The sequence below is a fragment of the Colobus angolensis genome, unplaced genomic scaffold (assembly GCF_000951035.1).
Source record: "Colobus angolensis palliatus isolate OR3802 unplaced genomic scaffold, Cang.pa_1.0 Scaffold106, whole genome shotgun sequence".
NCBI classification, from domain to species: domain Eukaryota; kingdom Metazoa; phylum Chordata; class Mammalia; order Primates; family Cercopithecidae; genus Colobus; species Colobus angolensis.
The window spans coordinates 515,308-528,050 of NW_012111586.1; the positions used below are offsets into that span (position 1 = coordinate 515,308).

At 40.7% G+C, this 12,743-nt stretch overlaps 1 protein-coding gene across 1 annotated transcript in view; it reads left to right on the top strand.

The window, feature by feature from the left end:
• Positions 1 to 12,743, top strand: part of CCDC30 (coiled-coil domain containing 30) — a 117,883-nt gene that overhangs the window by 55,322 nt on the left and 49,818 nt on the right. The window lies entirely within an intron of this gene.

Below are 12,743 nucleotides of genomic sequence, written 5' to 3' on the forward strand. Positions count from 1 at the left end.
AACATGGCACAAGTATACATATGTAACAAACCTGCACGTTATGCACATGTACCCTAGAACTTAAAGTATAATAAAAATAAATTAAAAAAAAAAAATGGCTGTGACCAAAATACTGATAGAAATATAGACAGTAAAGGCCAGCCTAGTGAGGTCTCAGATGGAAATGAGGAAGTTATTGGGAACTGGAATAAACATCACTCATGTTATACCCTAGCAAAGAAATCCTGCATTGTGTTCATGTACCAAGGATCTGTGGAAGTTTGAACTTAAGAGTGGTAAGTTAGGGTCTCTGGCAGAAGAAATTTCTAAGCAGCAAAGCATTCAAGATGTGGCCTGACTCCTTGTAACAACCTATGATCAGATATGGGAGGAAAGGAATGACTTAAAGTTAGAACTTATATTCAAAAGGGAAGCAGAACATTAAAATTCAGCAAATTTGCAGCCTGGCCATGTGGCAGAGAAACAATCCCAGCAGGGTACTACATCTCAGTTGTGGCTCAAAGGACCCCAGCTAAGGCTGCCTGTCCAGAGGATGCAAGCCATGAGGCTTGGTGCCTTCCATGTGGTATTAAACCTGTGGGCACACAGATTGCAAGAGTGAAGGAGGCTTGGCAGCTCCCACAGATTTCAGATGATGTGTGAGAAAGCCTGGGTGCCCAGGCAGAACCCTGCCACAGGGGCAGAGCCCTCACAGAGAAGTTCTAATAGGACAATGCTGAGGGGAAACGTGGGGTTGGGGTCCCCACACAGAGTTCCCGCTGGGGCACTGCCTATTGGAGCTATAAGAACTGGGCCACTGCCCTCCAGACCCCAGAATGGTAGCTCCACAGGCAGCTTGCACCCTGTACCTGGGAAAGCCTCAGACACCAAACTCCAACCAGTGAGATCAGCCACAAGGGCTGCGGCCTGCAAAGCCACAGGAGAAGAGCTACTGAAGGCCTTGGGAGCCTACCCATTGCACCATTGTGCCCTGGATGTGGGACATAGAGTCAAGGGAGAGTATTTTGGAGCTTTAAGATTTAATGACTGCCTTGCTGAGATTTAGACTTGTATGGGGCCTATTGACTCTTTTTTTTTTTTTTTTTTGAGACAGAGTCTCACTCTGTCGCCCAGGCTGGAGTGCAGTGGCTGGATCTCAGCTCGTTGCAAGCTCCGCCTCCCGGGTTTACGCCATTCTCCTGCCTCAGCCTCCTGAGTAGCTGGGACTACAGGCGCCCGCCACCTCACCCAGCTAGTTTTTTGTATTTTTTAGTAGAGACGGGGTTTCACCGTATTAGCCAGGATGGTCTCGATCTCCTGACCTCGTGATCCGCCTGTCTCGGCCTCCCAAAGTGCTGGGATTACAGGCTTGAGCCACCGTGCCCGACCTGACTCTTTTGTTTGGCTAATTTTTCCCTTTTGGAATTGTGATGCTTACCTAAAGCCTGTACTACCATTGTATCTTGGGAGTAAATGACTTATTTTGATTTTTACAGGCTCATAAGTGGAAGGAGATAAGTCTCAGAAGAGACTTAGGACTTTGGACTTGATGGTCAATGAGTTAAGACTTTCGGGGACTATTGGTAGGGGATGATTGTATTTTGTAGTGTGAGAAAGGCATGCAATTTGAGGGGTCATGGGTGGAATTATACAGTTTGGATCTTTGTCCCCTCCAAATCTCATGTTGAAATGTAATCCCCATTGTTGGAGGCTGGGTCTGAGGGAGGTGTTTGGGTCATTGGAGTGCATCCATCATGAATGGCTTAGTGCTGTCCTCCTGATAGTGAGTGTGCTCTTCATGAGATCTGGTTGTTTAAAAGTATGTAGCCAGGCATGGTAGCTCATGCCTGTAATCCCAGCAGTTTGGGAGGCCAAGGTGAGTGGATCACTTGAGCTCAGGAGTTTGAGACCAGCCTTGGCAACATGGAGAAATCCATCTGTGCAAAAAAATACAAAAATTAGCTGGGTGTGGTGGCATGCACCTGTAGTCTCAGCTATTCAGGAGGCTGAGGTGGGGAAGATGGCTTGAACCTGGGAGGCAGAATTTGCAGTGACCTGAGATCATGCCATTGCACTCCAGCTTAGACAACAGAGCCAGACCCTGTCTCAAAAAATAAATAAATAAAATTTAAAATATAAATAAATAAATAAATAATGTGACACCTCTCCCCGTTCTCTTGCTCCTCTCACCATATGACATATCTGCTCCCACTTCACCTACCATCATGATTGTGAGCTTTCTGAGGCCCTCACCAGAAGCTGAGCAGATGCTGGCACCATGCTTTCTGTATCCTGCAGAACCATGAGCCAATTAAACTTCTTTTCTCTATAAATTACCCAGTCTCAGGTATCCCTTTATAGCAATGCAAAAATGGCCAAATACAACTTCTGACACCAGTTATGTGAGTTTTTCCCCATGCTAAGAAATTCTCCAATTCTCTGTGGACACCAACTGGATGTACAAAAATGTAAGTCAATCTGACACTACCTACCTGAAGATAGCATCAGATCCCATGAGTTAAGGTCTCAGTCCTATAATACTGCCCCCATTTGAGATGCCAATTGCAAGTCCAGGTTTTTGCTTATGCTTCTGACCAACCAGCTATAAATCAGAGGTACCCACAACCCTCTCCTTGGGTTTGATCTTTTGCTAGGATGGCTCACAGAATTTGGGAAAACAGTTGACTTACTGGATTACTGGCTGATTATAAAAAGATACAACTCAGGAACAGCCAGATGGAAGAGATACATAGGGCAAGGCATGTGGAAAGGGATGTGGAGCTTCCATGACCTCTGATCACACCACTCTCCCAGGACCTCCACATATTCAGCAACCTAGAAGCTCTCTAAACCCTGTCCTTTTGGGGGTTTATGAAGCCTTCATTATGTAGGCATGATTGGTTAAATCATTAACTGTTAGTGATTAACTCAACCTTTAGTCCCTCTCCCTTCCTGGGAATTCTGGGTGAGGCTGAAAGTTCCAACTCTCTAATCATATAGTGGTACCCCTGGCAACCTGCCCACATCCTGAGGCTACCCAAGAGTCTCCCCACCCCCTGCCATCAGTCTTCTCATTAGTTTACACTTACAACTTCAGAGATTCCAAGAGTTTTAGGAGCAGCAGGCCGGGAAATAGGACAAAGATCAAAATATGTATGTATTATACCACAGTAACACAAGAAAAATTACTTTTCCTTCCCTTATGCTTTCCAAATTGTGTGCAAGTTCCTCTCATCTGCAGAAACTACACTTGATCCCTGCTAGCAGCGGAGTCTGGAAAATGCAGTTTTCAGGCTTCCAAGCTCATGGCCCAGGGGAAACCTTAGAAGAGTGGAGTCATGTTGAGTTCTAGCACAGTCCACTTTGGATACTCAGCATCCATACAATGCTTTTACCTTGTGGCTTAACTTCTAAACTACAAGAAGAATATCATGCTTCCACTTAATATGATGCACTATAAGTCATATAAAGACACACTGTCTGCATAAAAATAAAGAATACTCAAAGTCCAATCAGTATCTATGATTATTTTGGGGTGATGTTCATTTACTTCAGTCTCAATCCACATGTATAGATATACTATAACATTAAAACTTAATTATAGGCCAGATGTGGTGGCTCACAACTGTAATCCCAATGATTTAGGAGGCTGAGGTGGGAGGACTGCTTGAGCTCAGGAGTTTGAGACCAGCCTAGGCAGCATAGCAAGGCCCTGTCTCTACAAAAAAAATTTTTTTTAATTAGCTGGGCCTGATGGTGTGCACCTGCAGCTCTAGCTACTTGGGAGGCTGAGGTGGGAGGATTGCTTGAGCCCAGGAGGTCAAGGCTTCAGTGAGCTATGTTTGTGTCACTGCACTGTAGCCTGAGTGACAGAGTGAGACCTCAAGTGAAAAAAGAAAAAGCTTAATTAGAAGCCAGGAACTTATAATTAAGCATGTGCCTATAGTACTAGCTGCTTAGGAGGCTGAGGCAGAAGGATTGCTTGTGGCCAGAAGTTCAAGGCTCACTATGCTATGATTGCACCTGTGAATAGCCCCTGTATTCCAGACTGGGCAACATAGCAAGACCTCATTTCTTAAATTAAAACATCATGGTCTTCTGCTCTGAATAAAATAAGAAATGAAAATTTTAAAAATTAAAACAGAAAAAATTATAAAGTTAACTACCAGTAATACAATAGCACACATTTTGCTAATGAGTATTGGCATAAGAAGCCACTCCCAATTTCATCTCTTGGTCCCTTTTCATGTATTCTGGCTAGGGGAGAAATAATATCATGTATCAATCACAGTTAAAAGTTTATACATCATCTTGTAAGACAGCACCTCAAACCTATGAAGTGTTGTCACCCGGCCAGCGTCATAGCTAAGTCTTCCATAGGTAATTTCACTGTTTTTTTTTTTTTTTCCAGATTGGTTTTTCTGCATGACAGGATATATGGTAGAACCAATGAATCATATGATTATATGAGCCATTGTTTCACTTTTCTTACTGTAGAATGATTTTCTTGGTCAGAAGCAATGTTTCGGGTTTTTTTTATTATTACTACAAGTCTAGATCTGAGTTATATATCATGACAAGAAATAAAGAATTTGGTAAGTCCACAGATGGTGGTCCTGGCAAAAGCATTATGGACAGAAAAAGCAAATCCAGGCCAGGCGTGGTGGCTAATGCCTGCCATCCCAGCACTTTGGAAGGCCAAGGCGGGGCAGATCACTTGAGGTCAGGAATTCAAGACCATCCTGGCCAACATGGAGAAATCCTCTCTCTACTAAAAATACAAAAATTAGCCGGGTGTGGAGGCGCATGCCTGTAATTCCAGCTACTCGGGAGGCTGAGGCAGGAGAGTCGCTTGAGCCCGGGAGGCAAAAGTTGCAGTGAGCTGAGATTGCACCACTGCATTCCAGCCTGGGCAACAGAGCAAGATGCTGTCTCAGAAAAAGAAAAACAAAAGAAAAAGCAAATCCATATTTAAAATAAGTCTCTAGTCCACTGAGAGCAAATTGTCATTCTATCCATGATAGAAAGGTAATGAACCTGCTATCAGGTTGCCTGCTGGTTCTCCCAGGAGATGGTGCCATATTACTTGCTCAGCATTTATATTGGGATCTTGGCGTTTGGCAAATTAAGTGGATTAGCCTTAGTGACTCCCTGAAAAATATATATTCCTGCTATCATGCACCTTGTCCATGAGCCCACTAAGCAGGCAAATGGGTGCTAGAAAGAGGCTAATTGACATGTACAGAAAGCACTGTTTGTTCCAACTGATTATTGAGAGACGCCTCTGGTGCAAATGCCCTGTGGTGAGCGAAAACATGTGAAACAGACTTCTAGGTTCTGATCCAGCATGTAAGAAGCTTGGAAGTTGTCACTGTATCCTGACAACAAGTGAAATGTCAAACAAACTGAAAAATCAACGCATTTCCCTAGATCCTTCAGAGGAGAGAGGTTACAGTCCAAACCACTACCCCGAAAATTAGAGATACCTATAGGCAAATACAGACAATCACAACTTACTGGAGCAAAACCTTCATGAGGGCCAGTGCTCAGGTTCGGAAACCTACAGTAAATGGTGGATTGCTGGAGGCTCAGCGTATCAAGTCTGAGGGAGAGAAACTCCAGAGGGACCCAGTCATTAGGGGACTTAGACACATTTGTGAGTGTTACCTCCTTTAGCATACCAGGTTCTTATAGTGAATATCTGAGAAAAATCCCCTTTTGCTTCCAGCACGGGGAGAGAAGGGGAGCATTTGAAACTTCCTAACAAGGTCAGCCCGCAGGAGAAACTAACCAGAGCCTAAGCTGCTGGGGTTTTGTCAGAGGCTAACAGACCTAGGGAAATAGAAATATCCAACTCCAGCCAACTCTAGCCATCTTGTCCCGCAAAAAGGGAGGTGGGTGGAGAAAAAAACAAGCACATGTGAAGTTCACAGTCCAGAGGCACAGGCTTACTAAAAGACTGTACCTAATCATAGAGCTATAGAATGCCACCCATCCATCCCAACACTTCACCATCACATCACTAACGACCCATTTAACAGCAGTTTCCTTTACCCAATGCATCATGTTTCGCTATCAAGAAAAAATTACAAGACACACTAAAAGGCAAAAAACACAGTTTGAGCAGACAGAGTAAACATTAGAACCAGACTCAGATACAGCAGGAATATTGAAATTATCAGACCAGAAATTTTAAATAACTATGATTAATGTGCTGAGGGCTCTAATGAATAAAGTAGACCACATGCAAGAAGAGATGGACAATGCAAGCAGAGAGAGGGAAATCCTAAGAAAGAACCACATAGAAATTCCATTACAGTGTTTTTGATGTTTAAGTCAAGATCAAAAACACTGTAACAGAAATGAATACCTTGATGGGCTTATTAATAGACTGCATACAACTGAGGAAAGAGCCTCTGTCCTTGAGGACATCTTAATAGAAATCTACAAAACTGAAAAGCAAACAAAAAAAATGCGAAAACAAACAAACAAAAACAACAGAATATCTAAGATCTGTGGGATAAATGTAAGAGGTATGATAGATATATATGGGAAATAACCAAAGGAAAAGAAATAGAGAAAGGAACAGAAGACATATTTGAAATAATAATCATGATTGAGAATTTCCTGAGATTAATGTCAGACACCAAACCAGAGATTCAGGAAGCTCAGAGAACATCAAGCAGATAAATGCCTGAAAAACTACATCTAGGCATAAAATTTTCAAATGACAGAAAATCAAAGAGAAAAAAAAATCCTGAAAGAGGAAAAAATAAACAGCCTCACCCAGAGAGGAACAAAGATAAGACTTACTTCCGACTTTTCTTCAGAAACCATGTAAGCAAGAGAAGAGTGGAGTGAAATATTTAAAGTGTTGAAGCCAGGCACAGTGGTTTGCACCTGTAATCCCAGCACTTTGAGAAGCCGAGGCAGAAAGGTCACTTGAGACCAGCCTGGGCAACATGGTGAAACCCATCTCTACCAAAAAAAAGTTTTTTAATTAGCTGGGTATGGTGGTGCACACCTGTGGTCCCAGCTGAGTGGCCCTAGAGTTTACAATATACAACTAACCCAAGTCCACTTTCAAACAACACTATACCACTTCAGGAGACTGAGGGAGAAGGACTGCTTGAGCCCGAAGGTCTAGGCGGCAGTGAGTTGTGATCATGCCACTGCATTCCAGTCTAGGGGACAAAGCAAGGATCTGCCTTTTAAAACAAAATGGCTAGGCACAGTGGCTCACACCTGTAACCCCAGCATTTTGGGAGGCTGAAGCAGGAGGATCACTTAAGGCCAGGAGTTCAAGACCAGCCTGAGCAACATAGTGAGACTCCAATCTCTACAAAAAAGTGGAAAAAAAACCCAAAAAACCTTAGCCAGGTGTGGTGGAGCACCATCTGCAATCCCAACTACTTGGGAGGCTGAGGTGGGAGGATCGCTTGAGCCCAGGAGTTCAAAGCTGCAGTAACCATGATTGCGCCACTGCATTCTGGCCTGTGAAATAAAGAAATACATAAATAGTAAAGTATTGACAGAAAAAATTACCAACCTAGAATTCTGTACCTTGCAAAATTATCCTTCAAAAGTGAGGGAAGATGGGCATGGTGGCTTATACCTGTAATCCCAGCACTTTGGGAGGCCGAGGCAGGAGGATCTCTTGAGCCAAGGAGTTCAAGATCAATCTGAGCAACATAGTGATAACCTTATCTCTACAAAATATATATATATATTAGCTGGATGTGGTGGCATGCATCTCTAATTCCAGCTACTGGGGGTGGAGGTGGAGGTCTGGGAGTGGGTTGAGGTGGAAGGATTTTTTGAGCCCAGGAGGTTGAGGCTGCAATGAGCTGATACAGTAAGAAAGGAGGGACAACTGAATTATATAAAATGCTCAATTAAAATTATAAAAGGCAGAAAAAGCATGGAAGACAAAAGTAGCAACAAAGAATAAGAACAACTAATAGAAAATAGTAATAAATATGGTAGATATAAATCAAATTATATTAATAATCACTTTGGACATCAATGGTTTAAAGGCACCAATTAAAAGAGAATGCCCAAGTTGGTCATGCCACTGCACTTCAGCCAGGGTGACAGAGTGGGACCCTGTCTCAAAAAAAAAGAGTAAAGGTGAGGGCCAGGTGTGGTGGCTCACACCTGTAATCCCAGTACTTTGGGAGGCCAAGATGGGAGGATCACTCAAGACCAGGAGTTTGAGACCAACCTGGGCAACATAGTAAGACTCTGTCTCAACAACAACAACAAAAAATTGTTTCTAAGTAAAACAGAAATACTTTCTCAGACAAAAAAATTAAGGGAATCTGTTACCTTGCAAGAAATGTTAAAAGAAGTTTTTAGAGAGAAGGGAAATAAAATATAGACCAGAAACCAGGATCTACATAAGGAAGGAAAAGCATTGGAGAATAAATAAGTGAAGGTAAAGTAAAAAGTTTCATTTTTAAATTTTAGTTGATCTAAGAGATAAGTTGTTCAGTATAATAGCAACAATGTATTTGATTATGTGTGTCATATATAATTGTGTGTATAAATATATATACACACACATATGTACACTTAGATATGCTTATGTGTAAGTGAATTAATGACAACAATGATATAAGGGACAAGAAGGAAGAATTAGGATTATCTTCTTATTATAAGGTACTCATACTACCTGTGAAGTGGTATAGTGTTATTTGAAAGCAGACTTGGGTTAGTTGTATATTTTAAACTCTAGGGCCACTAGAAAAAATAGAAAGAAGTACAACTGATACCCTAAGAAAAGAGAGACAATGGAATCATATTAAATGCTCAATTAAAATCACAAAAGGCATAAAAAGCATGGAAGACAAAAATAGCAACAAAGAACAACTAATAGAAAACAGTAATAAATATGGTAGATATCAATCCAATTATATATAATCACTGTAGACATCAATGATTTGAGTGCACCAATTAAAAGAGAATGTCTAAATTGGTCAAAGTTGAACAAAACTCAACTATATGTTGTCTATGAGAAGCCCACTTTAAATATAAAGACACATGTAAATTAAAAGTAAATGGATGGAGAAGGATGTAACATGCTAACACTAATCAAAAGAAAGTGAGAGTAGCTAAATTCATTTCAGACAGCACATACTTCAGAGCAAGGGAAGTGTATTAGTCTGTCCTCATGCTGCTATAAAGACATACCTGAGACTGGGTAATCTATAAAGAAAAGAGTTTTAATTGATTCACCATCCTACATGGCTGGGGAGACTTCAGGATACTTACAATTATGGCAGAAGATAAAGGGGAAGCAAGGCACATCTTACATGGCTGGAGTAGGAAGAGAGAGTGAGGTGGGAGGTGCAAAACACTTTCAAACAACTGGATCTTGCGACAACTCTATCACCAGACAGCACTAGGGGCATGGAGCTAAACCATTAGAAACGACCCCCATGATCCAATCACCTTCCACCAGGCCCCACCTTCAAGACTCAGGATCACAATTCAACATGAGATTTGGTGGGGGTGGGAAACAGAACCAAATCATATCAGGAACTTATCCAGGATAAAGAGGAACATTATTCAATGATTAAAAAGGTCAATTCTTCAAGAAGACAAAAACAATCTTTAATATGTGTGTGCCTAACAAAAGAATGTCAAAATATGTGAGGCAAAAACTGATACAACTGCAAGGAGGAGTAGGTGAATTCACTGTTATCATTGCAGATTTTAATACCCCTCTATCAGCAATGGACAGATCCAGCAGGCAGAAAATCAGTGAGGACATAGCTGAAATCCACACCACTATAAACCAGCCATATAGTGGACTTCTATAGACTACTTCATTCAACAACAGCAGATTACACATTCTTCTCAAGCTCTCATGGAACGTTAATCAAGATAGACCACATTCTGGGCCATAAAACACACATCAACAGACATGAAAGAACAGAAATCATGCAGTGCATGCTCTCAGACCCTGATATGGTTTGGCTCTGTGTCCCCACCCAAATCTCATGTTGATTAGTGATCCTGAGTGTTAGAGGAGGGGCCTTGTGGGAGGTGATTGGCTCATCGGAGTGGTTTCTGATGGTTTAGCACCATCCCCCTAGTGCTGTCTCATGACAGAGTTCTCACGAGATCTGGTTGTTTGAAAGTGTGTAACACTTCCCCCTGTGCGCTTTCTCTCTCTCTCTCTCTCTCTCTCTCTGTCACTGTCACTCTTGCGCTGTCTCTCCCTCCCTCCCTCCCTCTTTCTCTCTCTCTCCCCAATTCCGCTGTGGTAAGACATGTCTTGCTTCCCCTTCACCTTCCACCATGATTGTAAGTTTCCTGAGGCCTCCCAGTCATACTTCCTGTATAGCTTGTGGAACTGCAAGTCAATTAAATATCTTTTCTTCATAAATTACCCAGTCTCAGGTACTTCCTTATAGTTGTGTGAGAACTGACTAATACAGACCCTAATGGAGTTAAACTAGAAATCACTAACAGAAAGATAGCTGAAAAACTCCCAAATACTTGGAGATTAAACAACAGACTTGTAAAGACAAAAGTCAAAGAAGAAATCACAAGAGAAATTTCAAAATATTTTGAACTAAATGAAAGTGAAAATACAACTTATCAAAATTTGTTGGAAAGTGGTTCTTTGAAGGACATTTATAGCATTGAATGTATATATTAGAAGAGAAGAAAGACGGGAAGCATTGTGAGTGTCTGAAGGGAGAAAAACCCGTGAAGGCAGCTTGAAACAAAGAGAGGGATTGGGACTAACAACCCCAGCCCACAAAATCGTCCTGTTTATCTCAGCCAAAGGAGATGCAAAATCAGAGTGGCTGTTCTGCATCACCATGCTGTATGAGGCACAGTCCATGAATCTTCTGGGCATGAACCTCTAGCTAGCCTTCCCACATAGCCAGGGAATCCCATTTTGGGACACCCCCAACCACATTCCAGGATGGGCAGCACTCCATATGTTTTGGAGAACTGAGGCAAACCTTGGCTTAAGGCACCCATCTAGTCCTGAAAAGGAGGCAGTGACCTAGGGTAAAGGGGATTCAACAGGTGAACTTCAAAGAACCTCTAAGCAAACATACCCTAGAAAGACCAAAAGAAGCCAGTCAGCAAAGACTGGAATAAATAACTAATCCTTCAACGTGAAGACAAAGATGTAAGCCCAAAAGAACAGCAGCAAACAGGAAACCATGACCTCCCCAAACAGACAAAGCAAGAGACAGTGGACCAGCCCTAACAAGATGGCGATGTGTGAGGTTTTGGATCAAGAATTCAAAATGGCAGTTTTAAGGAAATTCAGTGAATTCCAAGATAACACAGAAAAGAAATTCAGAAATTCATCAGATAAATTCAACAAATATATTGAAATTATTAAAAATTGAACAGAAATCCTAGAACTGTGAGAAATGCAATTGCTGAACTGAAAAATGGACTGAAGGCTGTTGACAGCAGAATGGATAAAGCAGAAGAATCAGTGAGCTCAAGACAGGGTATTTGAAAATATACAGAAGAGAAAAAAAAGATCTAAAATCAATTATCTAAGTTTCGACCTTAGAAAATTACAAAAAGAAGAGCAAATTAAATCCAAAGTAAGCAGAAAAAAAATAAAAATTAGAGGAGAAATCAATGAAATTATCTAACATGGTGATGTTTGTGTAAAAAAAATTTTGAGTGGACAAAAATTATTTATATGTAAAATGTTTATTATGTAATGATCTGCATTTTCTGAAAGCAGTCCAAAAGAGATTGGAAACGATGGGCTGGAAGAGAGATCTATTTACTCTAGTTCCTAAATCTTCTCTGATCTTCATAATCCCTGGTATCTCAAGTGATACACGTGGTCACTGAAATTTTTTATTTCCTTATCTTGTTCTAATTTTTTTCACTCCCCCCTCAAAGAAAAATAAAGAAAAAGAAAGAAAAAAAGAAAAAGAAAAAGAAAAAGAAAAAGAAATCAATGAAATTTAAATAGAAACTCAATAGAACAACGAAACTAAAAACCGGCTCTTTGAAAAGATAAATAAAATTGATAGGCCTCTAGCCAGGCTAACAAAAAAGAAAAAGAAAAAAAGAGGGAGAGAGGACATAAATTACAAATTAAAAATAATAGAAATGAAAGAGGGAACATTACTACAGATGCCATGAACATTAGAGCAATTGTCAATAAATATTATGAACAACTTTATGCCCACAAATGTGATAACCTAAATAAAATGGACCAACTGCTTGACATAGTCTACCAAAATTCACACAAGAAGAAATAGACAATCTGAATAGAACTATATCTATTAAAGAAATTGAATCCATATACTAACCTTCTAAAACAGAAAGCAACAGGCCCAAATGGTTTCACTGGTGATCTGTACCACACATTTAAGAAATAAATTAAATCAATTCTCTACAGTCTCTTTAGGAGATGGAAGCAGAGGGAATACTCCCTAATTAATTCTATGAGGCTGGAATTCCCTTCATACTAAAACCAAAGACGTTACAAGAAAAGTATAGACCAGTATCTCTCACGTAGATATAAAAATCCTCAACAAAATATTAGCAAACCAAATCCGACAATGTATACAAAGAATTATGCACCATGATCAAGTGATTTATCTCAGGTATGCAAAACTGGTTCAACATTTGAAAATAAAGTATATAATTCATTGCATCAACAAGCTAAAAAGGAAAATCACATGATTCTATCTATTGATGCCGTCTTAGTCTGTTTATGTTGCTATAACAAAATACTTGAGGCTGGGTAATTTATAAAC